The sequence below is a fragment of the Hippopotamus amphibius genome, chromosome 2, assembly GCF_030028045.1.
Source record: "Hippopotamus amphibius kiboko isolate mHipAmp2 chromosome 2, mHipAmp2.hap2, whole genome shotgun sequence".
Taxonomy (NCBI): domain Eukaryota; kingdom Metazoa; phylum Chordata; class Mammalia; order Artiodactyla; family Hippopotamidae; genus Hippopotamus; species Hippopotamus amphibius.
In genome coordinates this window covers 222664492-222681364 of record NC_080187.1, presented here as the reverse complement: position 1 = coordinate 222681364, position 16873 = coordinate 222664492, and the positions used below count along the sequence as shown (strand labels likewise).

The following is a 16873-nucleotide window of genomic DNA, read 5'->3' as shown; positions in this document are numbered from 1 at the left end:
AAATAACCAGCAGCATCCTGCCTCCAAGCACCTGAGGATGGGCTCCTGCCTGCCTCTCACCATCTCTAGGCAGGGGGCATGAGCCTTCCCTACTGACAGGTTTTGGGAAGCCATAAAGCACACACCACAAGGGACCATTCCCTCAGTGGGTGATCATACTCTGGCGCTAGGTGCACAGAGGTCTCTAGAGATGTTCCGCCTGGGGCCAAGGAAGAAAACACTGCCTCGGTGTGCTCTCTGACTAGAATACAGCTCTAATGAAGGCATGTGAGTGCACCAGATGTGAGCCCATAAATTTGGGGCAGCAGCAGACATTCCTCCTTGGTAGGCAGGAGGTTGCCAAAAGACTACCCTGTACTGCCTGCTGTGAGGGCGGCCAGCCCATAGTTCAAAATTCTCTGGGGCCTATCAGTAGCAACCAAAAGAGCCACTCACTGCGGAACATTCTGGCTGTGGTGAGTCCATTCCAAGGCTTGGCCTGAAACACAAAATTCAAAGCAGAAAGGCTTAAGGAAAGACTCCACCCATGGCTTCAGAACATGTGGGCCCTGGCACTATGGAGCAGGATAGAAAACCAAAGGTGGCAACACATCTTGGATATGTGGAAGCCATCTACACTGGGAGGAGTCTCAAGGGATTTCCTCGAGCGAGAGGCTGCTCCAACACCCACACCCAAACCCACACACACACCCACACCCAGGGCTCTGCAATGGACCAAAAATGCAGGCCATCCTGCCCCTGGATCCCTCTGTTAGGCCTCAGCGTAATCCTATTGAGCATGATTTTTTGGTCATCAGCTCTCTTCAGGACCATATGAGTTCTCATCATCGACCCAACTGAGGCCCTCCTCACTCACCTGCGCCCTGCCACATGTGAAGGCTTACCTCAGATGCTTCCTGGAAAGAAGGATGCCTGAAGGGATGTGCCATTCTGTCGAATCCACGTGCTGGGCCAAGGCTCATGGTGATTGCCCTAGGGAACATAGGCCAAACACAGATCTTCATTTCTCTGGGGACGATGGCTGCCAAGAGGTGAGAAGGACAGCTGTGAGAACTCCAACTCCATGCTAGATGCATTGGGGCACGTGTGTGCCACACGCTCATGCATCGAATGATGCTACAAGAAATACCTGCAGCAATACATCCAGGAACATAGGGCCCAAATGTACCTCCACGCAGAGACAGGAACACATAGCTGAAACGCATACAAACAGCTCCCTACATAGCTTCCTTCCTGCCTCCCTTCCTCCAGAATGCTCTAGCTCCCTCCCCTTTGACCCTCGTCCTTGGCTCACTCCCTCCATCCATCCATACTTACAAAGATGAAGGCATGAGTGGACAGGTGGATCAATGCCATCTTATGTACCTTAATACTGTGTCAGGGGCAGATGAAATAACCAGTACGTATATGTCTCCCCAGGGAAGGACTAGCCTCATGGATCCTCCAGGCAGCACAAGGCCTGGCACCAGGTCTGCTTGGTGGGGAAAACACTGGGGGTGTTTCTGGGGGGAATGGAGACATTCCTCTGGGCCCGACCCTGGTGTGGGCAAGCGTGTGCTGGCCGATGTCACACTCGGCTTGTCCATGTGCACAACACCCAGACAATGAGGCCTTTATGTCCCACACAGTGGACATTCACAGGAGCTGGAGGGAGCTCTCTTGGTAGGCAGTGGCTCCCGTAGAGGAAGGCCAGCCCAAGAGATGCCACAGGCCTGTATCTGTATGCAGAACCCATGAAAGGGCCTGTCTGAGTAAACTGGCCTATCTGAGGGCCCATGATCCCTCACAGAGACCTGGGAAACCCCATTCCAGCAAGGGACCAGCCCTTCAGCTCTCACAAGAGCCAAGAGCATCTAGCTGCCAAGTCCCTGATGAAGGGTCCTTGTTGCCTCTCCCCACCTCCAGGCCTGGCCCCACATCCTCCCAACCAACACTTCTTGGAAGTCACTCAAGCACACCCCACAACTGACCATAAGCTCAGTCCATCCTCATGCTCTGCCTCGACATGCACAGAGATCTGCGTGGTTGCTCCCCAGGGCAACACATCATGAAATGGTGCCTCCATGGTCAGTCTTACTACACTTCAGGTCAATCGAGTTGAATTTCAAGGCCTGCATTCCAATCTGGTGGATGGGGAGCCATGTCAAGCATTCCTCCTTGGGGACCACAGAGATTCCCAAACAGGGCCAATTTCTTCTGTGGCAGCATTCCCTACTGTGGCCCGTGCAAGGCCACCAAACAACAGCCATGCAGCTACGCCCTCCTCAGCCCACATCCCGGGACCACCCCTCCCCTTCAGGTCAACAGGGCCTCACGATGGACATGATAACGGGATGCCCAAGGGCTCTGCAAAGCCTTCATGGGGGAATGGACACCCAGAAGCCTTTTCTCCTCTGGAGGGGGCTCTCTGACAAACCAGTGGCTTCCGGAGAGGACGACCAACCCAGGAGAAGCTATGGTCCTGTGTATGCATGCAGACCCCATCAGAGGCCCCATTCGGATCAAGTGGCTCCAACAAAGCACCATGATCCCTCACAGAGTCCTGGCACAACCCCATTGAAGACCACGGCATGGCTTCCAGCCCTTGAAATAACCAGCAGCATCCTGCCTCCAAGCACCTGAGGATGGGCTCCTGCCTGCCTCTCACCATCTCTAGGCAGGGGGCATGAGCCTTCCCTACTGACAGGTTTTGGGAAGCCATAAAGCACACACCACAAGGGACCATTCCCTCAGTGGGTGATCATACTCTGGCGCTAGGTGCACAGAGGTCTCTAGAGATGTTCCGCCTGGGGCCAAGGAAGAAAACACTGCCTCGATGTGCTCTCTGACTAGAATACAGCTCTAATGAAGGCATGTGAGTGCACCAGATGTGAGCCCATAAATTTGGGGCAGCAGCAGACATTCCTCCTTGGTAGGCAGGAGGTTGCCAAAAGACTACCCTGTACTGCCTGCTGTGAGGGCAGCCAGCCCATAGTTCAAAATTCTCTGGGGCCTATCAGTAGCAACCAAAAGAGCCACTCACTGCGGAACATTCTGGCTGTGGTGAGTCCATTCCAAGGCTTGGCCTGAAACACAAAATTCAAAGCAGAAAGGCTTAAGGAAAGACTCCACCCATGGCTTCAGAACATGTGGGCCCTGGCACTATGGAGCAGGATAGAAAACCAAAGGTGGCAACACATCTTGGATATGTGGAAGCCATCTACACTGGGAGGAGTCTCAAGGGATTTCCTCGAGCGAGAGGCTGCTCCAACACCCACACCCAAACCCACACACACACCCACACCCAGGGCTCTGCAATGGACCAAAAATGCAGGCCATCCTGCCCCTGGATCCCTCTGTTAGGCCTCAGCGTAATCCTATTGAGCATGATTTTTTGGTCATCAGCTCTCTTCAGGACCATATGAGTTCTCATCATCGACCCAACTGAGGCCCTCCTCACTCACCTGCGCCCTGCCACATGTGAAGGCTTACCTCAGATGCTTCCTGGAAAGAAGGATGCCTGAAGGGATGTGCCATTCTGTCGAATCCACGTGCTGGGCCAAGGCTCATGGTGATTGCCCTAGGGAACATAGGCCAAACACAGATCTTCATTTCTCTGGGGACGATGGCTGCCAAGAGGTGAGAAGGACAGCTGTGAGAACTCCAACTCCATGCTAGATGCATTGGGGCACGTGTGTGCCACACGCTCATGCATCGAATGATGCTACAAGAAATACCTGCAGCAATACATCCAGGAACATAGGGCCCAAATGTACCTCCACGCAGAGACAGGAACACATAGCTGAAACGCATACAAACAGCTCCCTACATAGCTTCCTTCCTGCCTCCCTTCCTCCAGAATGCTCTAGCTCCCTCCCCTTTGACCCTCGTCCTTGGCTCACTCCCTCCATCCATCCATACTTACAAAGATGAAGGCATGAGTGGACAGGTGGATCAATGCCATCTTATGTACCTTAATACTGTGTCAGGGGCAGATGAAATAACCAGTACGTATATGTCTCCCCAGGGAAGGACTAGCCTCATGGATCCTCCAGGCAGCACAAGGCCTGGCACCAGGTCTGCTTGGTGGGGAAAACACTGGGGGTGTTTCTGGGGGGAATGGAGACATTCCTCTGGGCCCGACCCTGGTGTGGGCAAGCGTGTGCTGGCCGATGTCACACTCGGCTTGTCCATGTGCACAACACCCAGACAATGAGGCCTTTATGTCCCACACAGTGGACATTCACAGGAGCTGGAGGGAGCTCTCTTGGTAGGCAGTGGCTCCCGTAGAGGAAGGCCAGCCCAAGAGATGCCACAGGCCTGTATCTGTATGCAGAACCCATGAAAGGGCCTGTCTGAGTAAACTGGCCTCTCTGAGGGCCCATGATCCCTCACAGAGACCTGGGAAACCCCATTCCAGCAAGGGACCAGCCCTTCAGCTCTCACAAGAGCCAAGAGCATCTAGCTGCCAAGTCCCTGATCAAGGGTCCTTGTTGCCTCTCCCCACCTCCAGGCCTGGCCCCACATCCTCCCAACCAACACTTCTTGGAAGTCACTCAAGCACACCCCACAACTGACCATAAGCTCAGTCCATCCTCGTGCTCTGCCTCGACATGCACAGAGATCTGCGTGGTTGCTCCCCAGGGCAACACGTCATGAAATGGTGCCTCCATGGTCAGTCTTACTACACTTCAGGTCAATCGAGTTGAATTTCAAGGCCTGCATTCCAATCTGGTGGATGGGGAGCCATGTCAAGCATTCCTCCTTGGGGACCACAGAGATTCCCAAACAGGGCCAATTTCTTCTGTGGCAGCATTCCCTACTGTGGCCCGTGCAAGGCCACCAAACAACAGCCATGCAGCTACGCCCTCCTCAGCCCACATCCCGGGACCACCCCTCCCCTTCAGGTCAACAGGGCCTCACGATGGACATGATAACGGGATGCCCAAGGGCTCTGCAAAGCCTTCATGGGGGAATGGACACCCAGAAGCCTTTTCTCCTCTGGAGGGGGCTCTCTGACAAACCAGTGGCTTCCGGAGAGGACGACCAACCCAGGAGAAGCTATGGTCCTGTGTATGCATGCAGACCCCATCAGAGGCCCCATTCGGATCAAGTGGCTCCAACAAAGCACCATGATCCCTCACAGAGTCCTGGCACAACCCCATTGAAGACCACGGCATGGCTTCCAGCCCTTGAAATAACCAGCAGCATCCTGCCTCCAAGCACCTGAGGATGGGCTCCTGCCTGCCTCTCACCATCTCTAGGCAGGGGGCATGAGCCTTCCCTACTGACAGGTTTTGGGAAGCCATAAAGCACACACCACAAGGGACCATTCCCTCAGTGGGTGATCATACTCTGGCGCTAGGTGCACAGAGGTCTCTAGAGATGTTCCGCCTGGGGCCAAGGAAGAAAACACTGCCTCGATGTGCTCTCTGACTAGAATACAGCTCTAATGAAGGCATGTGAGTGCACCAGATGTGAGCCCATAAATTTGGGGCAGCAGCAGACATTCCTCCTTGGTAGGCAGGAGGTTGCCAAAAGACTACCCTGTACTGCCTGCTGTGAGGGCGGCCAGCCCATAGTTCAAAATTCTCTGGGGCCTATCAGTAGCAACCAAAAGAGCCACTCACTGCGGAACATTCTGGCTGTGGTGAGTCCATTCCAAGGCTTGGCCTGAAACACAAAATTCAAAGCAGAAAGGCTTAAGGAAAGACTCCACCCATGGCTTCAGAACATGTGGGCCCTGGCACTATGGAGCAGGATAGAAAACCAAAGGTGGCAACACATCTTGGATATGTGGAAGCCATCTACACTGGGAGGAGTCTCAAGGGATTTCCTCGAGCGAGAGGCTGCTCCAACACCCACACCCAAACCCACACACACACCCACACCCAGGGCTCTGCAATGGACCAACAATGCAGGCCATCCTGCCCCTGGATCCCTCTGTTAGGCCTCAGCGTAATCCTATTGAGCATGATTTTTTGGTCATCAGCTCTCTTCAGGACCATATGAGTTCTCATCATCGACCCAACTGAGGCCCTCCTCACTCACCTGCGCCCTGCCACATGTGAAGGCTTACCTCAGATGCTTCCTGGAAAGAAGGATGCCTGAAGGGATGTGCCATTCTGTCGAATCCACGTGCTGGGCCAAGGCTCATGGTGATTGCCCTAGGGAACATAGGCCAAACACAGATCTTCATTTCTCTGGGGACGATGGCTGCCAAGAGGTGAGAAGGACAGCTGTGAGAACTCCAACTCCATGCTAGATGCATTGGGGCACGTGTGTGCCACACGCTCATGCATCGAATGATGCTACAAGAAATACCTGCAGCAATACATCCAGGAACATAGGGCCCAAATGTACCTCCACGCAGAGACAGGAACACATAGCTGAAACGCATACAAACAGCTCCCTACATAGCTTCCTTCCTGCCTCCCTTCCTCCAGAATGCTCTAGCTCCCTCCCCTTTGACCCTCGTCCTTGGCTCACTCCCTCCATCCATCCATACTTACAAAGATGAAGGCATGAGTGGACAGGTGGATCAATGCCATCTTATGTACCTTAATACTGTGTCAGGGGCAGATGAAATAACCAGTACGTATATGTCTCCCCAGGGAAGGACTAGCCTCATGGATCCTCCAGGCAGCACAAGGCCTGGCACCAGGTCTGCTTGGTGGGGAAAACACTGGGGGTGTTTCTGGGGGGAATGGAGACATTCCTCTGGGCCCGACCCTGGTGTGGGCAAGCGTGTGCTGGCCGATGTCACACTCGGCTTGTCCATGTGCACAACACCCAGACAATGAGGCCTTTATGTCCCACACAGTGGACATTCACAGGAGCTGGAGGGAGCTCTCTTGGTAGGCAGTGGCTCCCGTAGAGGAAGGCCAGCCCAAGAGATGCCACAGGCCTGTATCTGTATGCAGAACCCATGAAAGGGCCTGTCTGAGTAAACTGGCCTATCTGAGGGCCCATGATCCCTCACAGAGACCTGGGAAACCCCATTCCAGCAAGGGACCAGCCCTTCAGCTCTCACAAGAGCCAAGAGCATCTAGCTGCCAAGTCCCTGATGAAGGGTCCTTGTTGCCTCTCACCACCTCCAGGCCTGGCCCCACATCCTCCCAACCAACACTTCTTGGAAGTCACTCAAGCACACCCCACAACTGACCATAAGCTCAGTCCATCCTCGTGCTCTGCCTCGACATGCACAGAGATCTGCGTGGTTGCTCCCCAGGGCAACACGTCATGAAATGATGCCTCCATGGTCAGTCTTACTACACTTCAGGTCAATCGAGTTGAATTTCAAGGCCTGCATTCCAATCTGGTGGATGGGGAGCCATGTCAAGCATTCCTCCTTGGGGACCACAGAGATTCCCAAACAGGGCCAATTTCTTCTGTGGCAGCATTCCCTACTGTGGCCCGTGCAAGGCCACCAAACAACAGCCATGCAGCTACGCCCTCCTCAGCCCACATCCCGGGACCACCCCTCCCCTTCAGGTCAACAGGGCCTCACGATGGACATGATAACGGGATGCCCAAGGGCTCTGCAAAGCCTTCATGGGGGAATGGACACCCAGAAGCCTTTTCTCCTCTGGAGGGGGCTCTCTGACAAGCCAGTGGCTTCCGGAGAGGATGACCAACCCAGGAGAAGCTATGGTCCTGTGTATGCATGCAGACCCCATCAGAGGCCCCATTCGGATCAAGTGGCTCCAACAAAGCACCATGATCCCTCACAGAGTCCTGGCACAACCCCATTGAAGACCACGGCATGGCTTCCAGCCCTTGAAATAACCAGCAGCATCCTGCCTCCAAGCACCTGAGGATGGGCTCCTGCCTGCCTCTCACCATCTCTAGGCAGGGGGCATGAGCCTTCCCTACTGACAGGTTTTGGGAAGCCATAAAGCACACACCACAAGGGACCATTCCCTCAGTGGGTGATCATACTCTGGCGCTAGGTGCACAGAGGTCTCTAGAGATGTTCCGCCTGGGGCCAAGGAAGAAAACACTGCCTCGATGTGCTCTCTGACTAGAATACAGCTCTAATGAAGGCATGTGAGTGCACCAGATGTGAGCCCATAAATTTGGGGCAGCAGCAGACATTCCTCCTTGGTAGGCAGGAGGTTGCCAAAAGACTACCCTGTACTGCCTGCTGTGAGGGCGGCCAGCCCATAGTTCAAAATTCTCTGGGGCCTATCAGTAGCAACCAAAAGAGCCACTCACTGCGGAACATTCTGGCTGTGGTGAGTCCATTCCAAGGCTTGGCCTGAAACACAAAATTCAAAGCAGAAAGGCTTAAGGAAAGACTCCACCCATGGCTTCAGAACATGTGGGCCCTGGCACTATGGAGCAGGATAGAAAACCAAAGGTGGCAACACATCTTGGATATGTGGAAGCCATCTACACTGGGAGGAGTCTCAAGGGATTTCCTCGAGCGAGAGGCTGCTCCAACACCCACACCCAAACCCACACACACACCCACACCCAGGGCTCTGCAATGGACCAAAAATGCAGGCCATCCTGCCCCTGGATCCCTCTGTTAGGCCTCAGCGTAATCCTATTGAGCATGATTTTTTGGTCATCAGCTCTCTTCAGGACCATATGAGTTCTCATCATCGACCCAACTGAGGCCCTCCTCACTCACCTGCGCCCTGCCACATGTGAAGGCTTACCTCAGATGCTTCCTGGAAAGAAGGATGCCTGAAGGGATGTGCCATTCTGTCGAATCCACGTGCTGGGCCAAGGCTCATGGTGATTGCCCTAGGGAACATAGGCCAAACACAGATCTTCATTTCTCTGGGGACGATGGCTGCCAAGAGGTGAGAAGGACAGCTGTGAGAACTCCAACTCCATGCTAGATGCATTGGGGCACGTGTGTGCCACACGCTCATGCATCGAATGATGCTACAAGAAATACCTGCAGCAATACATCCAGGAACATAGGGCCCAAATGTACCTCCACGCAGAGACAGGAACACATAGCTGAAACGCATACAAACAGCTCCCTACATAGCTTCCTTCCTGCCTCCCTTCCTCCAGAATGCTCTAGCTCCCTCCCCTTTGACCCTCGTCCTTGGCTCACTCCCTCCATCCATCCATACTTACAAAGATGAAGGCATGAGTGGACAGGTGGATCAATGCCATCTTATGTACCTTAATACTGTGTCAGGGGCAGATGAAATAACCAGTACGTATATGTCTCCCCAGGGAAGGACTAGCCTCATGGATCCTCCAGGCAGCACAAGGCCTGGCACCAGGTCTGCTTGGTGGGGAAAACACTGGGGGTGTTTCTGGGGGGAATGGAGACATTCCTCTGGGCCCGACCCTGGTGTGGGCAAGCGTGTGCTGGCCGATGTCACACTCGGCTTGTCCATGTGCACAACACCCAGACAATGAGGCCTTTATGTCCCACACAGTGGACATTCACAGGAGCTGGAGGGAGCTCTCTTGGTAGGCAGTGGCTCCCGTAGAGGAAGGCCAGCCCAAGAGATGCCACAGGCCTGTATCTGTATGCAGAACCCATGAAAGGGCCTGTCTGAGTAAACTGGCCTATCTGAGGGCCCATGATCCCTCACAGAGACCTGGGAAACCCCATTCCAGCAAGGGACCAGCCCTTCAGCTCTCACAAGAGCCAAGAGCATCTAGCTGCCAAGTCCCTGATCAAGGGTCCTTGTTGCCTCTCACCACCTCCAGGCCTGGCCCCACATCCTCCCAACCAACACTTCTTGGAAGTCACTCAAGCACACCCCACAACTGACCATAAGCTCAGTCCATCCTCGTGCTCTGCCTCGACATGCACAGAGATCTGCGTGGTTGCTCCCCAGGGCAACACGTCATGAAATGGTGCCTCCATGGTCAGTCTTACTACACTTCAGGTCAATCGAGTTGAATTTCAAGGCCTGCATTCCAATCTGGTGGATGGGGAGCCATGTCAAGCATTCCTCCTTGGGGACCACAGAGATTCCCAAACAGGGCCAATTTCTTCTGTGGCAGCATTCCCTACTGTGGCCCGTGCAAGGCCACCAAACAACAGCCATGCAGCTACGCCCTCCTCAGCCCACATCCCGGGACCACCCCTCCCCTTCAGGTCAACAGGGCCTCACGATGGACATGATAACGGGATGCCCAAGGGCTCTGCAAAGCCTTCATGGGGGAATGGACACCCAGAAGCCTTTTCTCCTCTGGAGGGGGCTCTCTGACAAACCAGTGGCTTCCGGAGAGGACGACCAACCCAGGAGAAGCTATGGTCCTGTGTATGCATGCAGACCCCATCAGAGGCCCCATTCGGATCAAGTGGCTCCAACAAAGCACCATGATCCCTCACAGAGTCCTGGCACAACCCCATTGAAGACCACGGCATGGCTTCCAGCCCTTGAAATAACCAGCAGCATCCTGCCTCCAAGCACCTGAGGATGGGCTCCTGCCTGCCTCTCACCATCTCTAGGCAGGGGGCATGAGCCTTCCCTACTGACAGGTTTTGGGAAGCCATAAAGCACACACCACAAGGGACCATTCCCTCAGTGGGTGATCATACTCTGGCGCTAGGTGCACAGAGGTCTCTAGAGATGTTCCGCCTGGGGCCAAGGAAGAAAACACTGCCTCGGTGTGCTCTCTGACTAGAATACAGCTCTAATGAAGGCATGTGAGTGCACCAGATGTGAGCCCATAAATTTGGGGCAGCAGCAGACATTCCTCCTTGGTAGGCAGGAGGTTGCCAAAAGACTACCCTGTACTGCCTGCTGTGAGGGCGGCCAGCCCATAGTTCAAAATTCTCTGGGGCCTATCAGTAGCAACCAAAAGAGCCACTCACTGCGGAACATTCTGGCTGTGGTGAGTCCATTCCAAGGCTTGGCCTGAAACACAAAATTCAAAGCAGAAAGGCTTAAGGAAAGACTCCACCCATGGCTTCAGAACATGTGGGCCCTGGCACTATGGAGCAGGATAGAAAACCAAAGGTGGCAACACATCTTGGATATGTGGAAGCCATCTACACTGGGAGGAGTCTCAAGGGATTTCCTCGAGCGAGAGGCTGCTCCAACACCCACACCCAAACCCACACACACACCCACACCCAGGGCTCTGCAATGGACCAAAAATGCAGGCCATCCTGCCCCTGGATCCCTCTGTTAGGCCTCAGCGTAATCCTATTGAGCATGATTTTTTGGTCATCAGCTCTCTTCAGGACCATATGAGTTCTCATCATCGACCCAACTGAGGCCCTCCTCACTCACCTGCGCCCTGCCACATGTGAAGGCTTACCTCAGATGCTTCCTGGAAAGAAGGATGCCTGAAGGGATGTGCCATTCTGTCGAATCCACGTGCTGGGCCAAGGCTCATGGTGATTGCCCTAGGGAACATAGGCCAAACACAGATCTTCATTTCTCTGGGGACGATGGCTGCCAAGAGGTGAGAAGGACAGCTGTGAGAACTCCAACTCCATGCTAGATGCATTGGGGCACGTGTGTGCCACACGCTCATGCATCGAATGATGCTACAAGAAATACCTGCAGCAATACATCCAGGAACATAGGGCCCAAATGTACCTCCACGCAGAGACAGGAACACATAGCTGAAACGCATACAAACAGCTCCCTACATAGCTTCCTTCCTGCCTCCCTTCCTCCAGAATGCTCTAGCTCCCTCCCCTTTGACCCTCGTCCTTGGCTCACTCCCTCCATCCATCCATACTTACAAAGATGAAGGCATGAGTGGACAGGTGGATCAATGCCATCTTATGTACCTTAATACTGTGTCAGGGGCAGATGAAATAACCAGTACGTATATGTCTCCCCAGGGAAGGACTAGCCTCATGGATCCTCCAGGCAGCACAAGGCCTGGCACCAGGTCTGCTTGGTGGGGAAAACACTGGGGGTGTTTCTGGGGGGAATGGAGACATTCCTCTGGGCCCGACCCTGGTGTGGGCAAGCGTGTGCTGGCCGATGTCACACTCGGCTTGTCCATGTGCACAACACCCAGACAATGAGGCCTTTATGTCCCACACAGTGGACATTCACAGGAGCTGGAGGGAGCTCTCTTGGTAGGCAGTGGCTCCCGTAGAGGAAGGCCAGCCCAAGAGATGCCACAGGCCTGTATCTGTATGCAGAACCCATGAAAGGGCCTGTCTGAGTAAACTGGCCTATCTGAGGGCCCATGATCCCTCACAGAGACCTGGGAAACCCCATTCCAGCAAGGGACCAGCCCTTCAGCTCTCACAAGAGCCAAGAGCATCTAGCTGCCAAGTCCCTGATGAAGGGTCCTTGTTGCCTCTCCCCACCTCCAGGCCTGGCCCCACATCCTCCCAACCAACACTTCTTGGAAGTCACTCAAGCACACCCCACAACTGACCATAAGCTCAGTCCATCCTCATGCTCTGCCTCGACATGCACAGAGATCTGCGTGGTTGCTCCCCAGGGCAACACATCATGAAATGGTGCCTCCATGGTCAGTCTTACTACACTTCAGGTCAATCGAGTTGAATTTCAAGGCCTGCATTCCAATCTGGTGGATGGGGAGCCATGTCAAGCATTCCTCCTTGGGGACCACAGAGATTCCCAAACAGGGCCAATTTCTTCTGTGGCAGCATTCCCTACTGTGGCCCGTGCAAGGCCACCAAACAACAGCCATGCAGCTACGCCCTCCTCAGCCCACATCCCGGGACCACCCCTCCCCTTCAGGTCAACAGGGCCTCACGATGGACATGATAACGGGATGCCCAAGGGCTCTGCAAAGCCTTCATGGGGGAATGGACACCCAGAAGCCTTTTCTCCTCTGGAGGGGGCTCTCTGACAAACCAGTGGCTTCCGGAGAGGACGACCAACCCAGGAGAAGCTATGGTCCTGTGTATGCATGCAGACCCCATCAGAGGCCCCATTCGGATCAAGTGGCTCCAACAAAGCACCATGATCCCTCACAGAGTCCTGGCACAACCCCATTGAAGACCACGGCATGGCTTCCAGCCCTTGAAATAACCAGCAGCATCCTGCCTCCAAGCACCTGAGGATGGGCTCCTGCCTGCCTCTCACCATCTCTAGGCAGGGGGCATGAGCCTTCCCTACTGACAGGTTTTGGGAAGCCATAAAGCACACACCACAAGGGACCATTCCCTCAGTTGGGGATCATACTCTGGCGCTAGGTGCACAGAGGTCTCTAGAGATGTTCCGCCTGGGGCCAAGGAAGAAAACACTGCCTCGATGTGCTCTCTGACTAGAATACAGCTCTAATGAAGGCATGTGAGTGCACCAGATGTGAGCCCATAAATTTGGGGCAGCAGCAGACATTCCTCCTTGGTAGGCAGGAGGTTGCCAAAAGACTACCCTGTACTGCCTGCTGTGAGGGCGGCCAGCCCATAGTTCAAAATTCTCTGGGGCCTATCAGTAGCAACCAAAAGAGCCACTCACTGCGGAACATTCTGGCTGTGGTGAGTCCATTCCAAGGCTTGGCCTGAAACACAAAATTCAAAGCAGAAAGGCTTAAGGAAAGACTCCACCCATGGCTTCAGAACATGTGGGCCCTGGCACTATGGAGCAGGATAGAAAACCAAAGGTGGCAACACATCTTGGATATGTGGAAGCCATCTACACTGGGAGGAGTCTCAAGGGATTTCCTCGAGCGAGAGGCTGCTCCAACACCCACACCCAAACCCACACACACACCCACACCCAGGGCTCTGCAATGGACCAAAAATGCAGGCCATCCTGCCCCTGGATCCCTCTGTTAGGCCTCAGCGTAATCCTATTGAGCATGATTTTTTGGTCATCAGCTCTCTTCAGGACCATATGAGTTCTCATCATCGACCCAACTGAGGCCCTCCTCACTCACCTGCGCCCTGCCACATGTGAAGGCTTACCTCAGATGCTTCCTGGAAAGAAGGATGCCTGAAGGGATGTGCCATTCTGTCGAATCCACGTGCTGGGCCAAGGCTCATGGTGATTGCCCTAGGGAACATAGGCCAAACACAGATCTTCATTTCTCTGGGGACGATGGCTGCCAAGAGGTGAGAAGGACAGCTGTGAGAACTCCAACTCCATGCTAGATGCATTGGGGCACGTGTGTGCCACACGCTCATGCATCGAATGATGCTACAAGAAATACCTGCAGCAATACATCCAGGAACATAGGGCCCAAATGTACCTCCACGCAGAGACAGGAACACATAGCTGAAACGCATACAAACAGCTCCCTACATAGCTTCCTTCCTGCCTCCCTTCCTCCAGAATGCTCTAGCTCCCTCCCCTTTGACCCTCGTCCTTGGCTCACTCCCTCCATCCATCCATACTTACAAAGATGAAGGCATGAGTGGACAGGTGGATCAATGCCATCTTATGTACCTTAATACTGTGTCAGGGGCAGATGAAATAACCAGTACGTATATGTCTCCCCAGGGAAGGACTAGCCTCATGGATCCTCCAGGCAGCACAAGGCCTGGCACCAGGTCTGCTTGGTGGGGAAAACACTGGGGGTGTTTCTGGGGGGAATGGAGACATTCCTCTGGGCCCGACCCTGGTGTGGGCAAGCGTGTGCTGGCCGATGTCACACTCGGCTTGTCCATGTGCACAACACCCAGACAATGAGGCCTTTATGTCCCACACAGTGGACATTCACAGGAGCTGGAGGGAGCTCTCTTGGTAGGCAGTGGCTCCCGTAGAGGAAGGCCAGCCCAAGAGATGCCACAGGCCTGTATCTGTATGCAGAACCCATGAAAGGGCCTGTCTGAGTAAACTGGCCTCTCTGAGGGCCCATGATCCCTCACAGAGACCTGGGAAACCCCATTCCAGCAAGGGACCAGCCCTTCAGCTCTCACAAGAGCCAAGAGCATCTAGCTGCCAAGTCCCTGATCAAGGGTCCTTGTTGCCTCTCCCCACCTCCAGGCCTGGCCCCACATCCTCCCAACCAACACTTCTTGGAAGTCACTCAAGCACACCCCACAACTGACCATAAGCTCAGTCCATCCTCGTGCTCTGCCTCGACATGCACAGAGATCTGCGTGGTTGCTCCCCAGGGCAACACGTCATGAAATGGTGCCTCCATGGTCAGTCTTACTACACTTCAGGTCAATCGAGTTGAATTTCAAGGCCTGCATTCCAATCTGGTGGATGGGGAGCCATGTCAAGCATTCCTCCTTGGGGACCACAGAGATTCCCAAACAGGGCCAATTTCTTCTGTGGCAGCATTCCCTACTGTGGCCCGTGCAAGGCCACCAAACAACAGCCATGCAGCTACGCCCTCCTCAGCCCACATCCCGGGACCACCCCTCCCCTTCAGGTCAACAGGGCCTCACGATGGACATGATAACGGGATGCCCAAGGGCTCTGCAAAGCCTTCATGGGGGAATGGACACCCAGAAGCCTTTTCTCCTCTGGAGGGGGCTCTCTGACAAACCAGTGGCTTCCGGAGAGGACGACCAACCCAGGAGAAGCTATGGTCCTGTGTATGCATGCAGACCCCATCAGAGGCCCCATTCGGATCAAGTGGCTCCAACAAAGCACCATGATCCCTCACAGAGTCCTGGCACAACCCCATTGAAGACCACGGCATGGCTTCCAGCCCTTGAAATAACCAGCAGCATCCTGCCTCCAAGCACCTGAGGATGGGCTCCTGCCTGCCTCTCACCATCTCTAGGCAGGGGGCATGAGCCTTCCCTACTGACAGGTTTTGGGAAGCCATAAAGCACACACCACAAGGGACCATTCCCTCAGTGGGTGATCATACTCTGGCGCTAGGTGCACAGAGGTCTCTAGAGATGTTCCGCCTGGGGCCAAGGAAGAAAACACTGCCTCGATGTGCTCTCTGACTAGAATACAGCTCTAATGAAGGCATGTGAGTGCACCAGATGTGAGCCCATAAATTTGGGGCAGCAGCAGACATTCCTCCTTGGTAGGCAGGAGGTTGCCAAAAGACTACCCTGTACTGCCTGCTGTGAGGGCAGCCAGCCCATAGTTCAAAATTCTCTGGGGCCTATCAGTAGCAACCAAAAGAGCCACTCACTGCGGAACATTCTGGCTGTGGTGAGTCCATTCCAAGGCTTGGCCTGAAACACAAAATTCAAAGCAGAAAGGCTTAAGGAAAGACTCCACCCATGGCTTCAGAACATGTGGGCCCTGGCACTATGGAGCAGGATAGAAAACCAAAGGTGGCAACACATCTTGGATATGTGGAAGCCATCTACACTGGGAGGAGTCTCAAGGGATTTCCTCGAGCGAGAGGCTGCTCCAACACCCACACCCAAACCCACACACACACCCACACCCAGGGCTCTGCAATGGACCAAAAATGCAGGCCATCCTGCCCCTGGATCCCTCTGTTAGGCCTCAGCGTAATCCTATTGAGCATGATTTTTTGGTCATCAGCTCTCTTCAGGACCATATGAGTTCTCATCATCGACCCAACTGAGGCCCTCCTCACTCACCTGCGCCCTGCCACATGTGAAGGCTTACCTCAGATGCTTCCTGGAAAGAAGGATGCCTGAAGGGATGTGCCATTCTGTCGAATCCACGTGCTGGGCCAAGGCTCATGGTGATTGCCCTAGGGAACATAGGCCAAACACAGATCTTCATTTCTCTGGGGACGATGGCTGCCAAGAGGTGAGAAGGACAGCTGTGAGAACTCCAACTCCATGCTAGATGCATTGGGGCACGTGTGTGCCACACGCTCATGCATCGAATGATGCTACAAGAAATACCTGCAGCAATACATCCAGGAACATAGGGCCCAAATGTACCTCCACGCAGAGACAGGAACACATAGCTGAAACGCATACAAACAGCTCCCTACATAGCTTCCTTCCTGCCTCCCTTCCTCCAGAATGCTCTAGCTCCCTCCCCTTTGACCCTCGTCCTTGGCTCACTCCCTCCATCCATCCATACTTACAAAGATGAAGGCATGAGTGGACAGGTGGATCAAT

General features: G+C 54.2%; 7 non-coding genes across 7 annotated transcripts; all 7 read right to left on the bottom strand.

The window, feature by feature from the left end:
• Positions 1-753: 753 nt before the first annotated feature.
• LOC130847704 (small nucleolar RNA SNORD115) lies at positions 754-834 on the bottom strand. Its single transcript, XR_009052447.1, has one exon. It is a non-coding gene; the product is annotated as a small nucleolar RNA SNORD115 (small nucleolar RNA).
• Positions 835-3340: 2506 nt separating this feature from the next.
• LOC130847703 (small nucleolar RNA SNORD115) lies at positions 3341-3421 on the bottom strand. The gene has a single exon (XR_009052446.1). It is a non-coding gene; the product is annotated as a small nucleolar RNA SNORD115 (small nucleolar RNA).
• Positions 3422-5927: 2506 nt separating this feature from the next.
• On the bottom strand, positions 5928-6008 carry LOC130847702 (small nucleolar RNA SNORD115). Its single transcript, XR_009052445.1, has one exon. It is a non-coding gene; the product is annotated as a small nucleolar RNA SNORD115 (small nucleolar RNA).
• A 2506-nt stretch (positions 6009-8514) lies between these two features.
• On the bottom strand, positions 8515-8595 carry LOC130847701 (small nucleolar RNA SNORD115). Its single transcript, XR_009052444.1, has one exon. It is a non-coding gene; the product is annotated as a small nucleolar RNA SNORD115 (small nucleolar RNA).
• A 2506-nt stretch (positions 8596-11101) lies between these two features.
• On the bottom strand, positions 11102-11182 carry LOC130847700 (small nucleolar RNA SNORD115). The gene has a single exon (XR_009052443.1). It is a non-coding gene; the product is annotated as a small nucleolar RNA SNORD115 (small nucleolar RNA).
• A 2506-nt stretch (positions 11183-13688) lies between these two features.
• Positions 13689-13769, bottom strand: LOC130847698 (small nucleolar RNA SNORD115). Its single transcript, XR_009052441.1, has one exon. It is a non-coding gene; the product is annotated as a small nucleolar RNA SNORD115 (small nucleolar RNA).
• A 2506-nt stretch (positions 13770-16275) lies between these two features.
• On the bottom strand, positions 16276-16356 carry LOC130847697 (small nucleolar RNA SNORD115). Its single transcript, XR_009052440.1, has one exon. It is a non-coding gene; the product is annotated as a small nucleolar RNA SNORD115 (small nucleolar RNA).
• Positions 16357-16873: the final 517 nt, after the last annotated feature.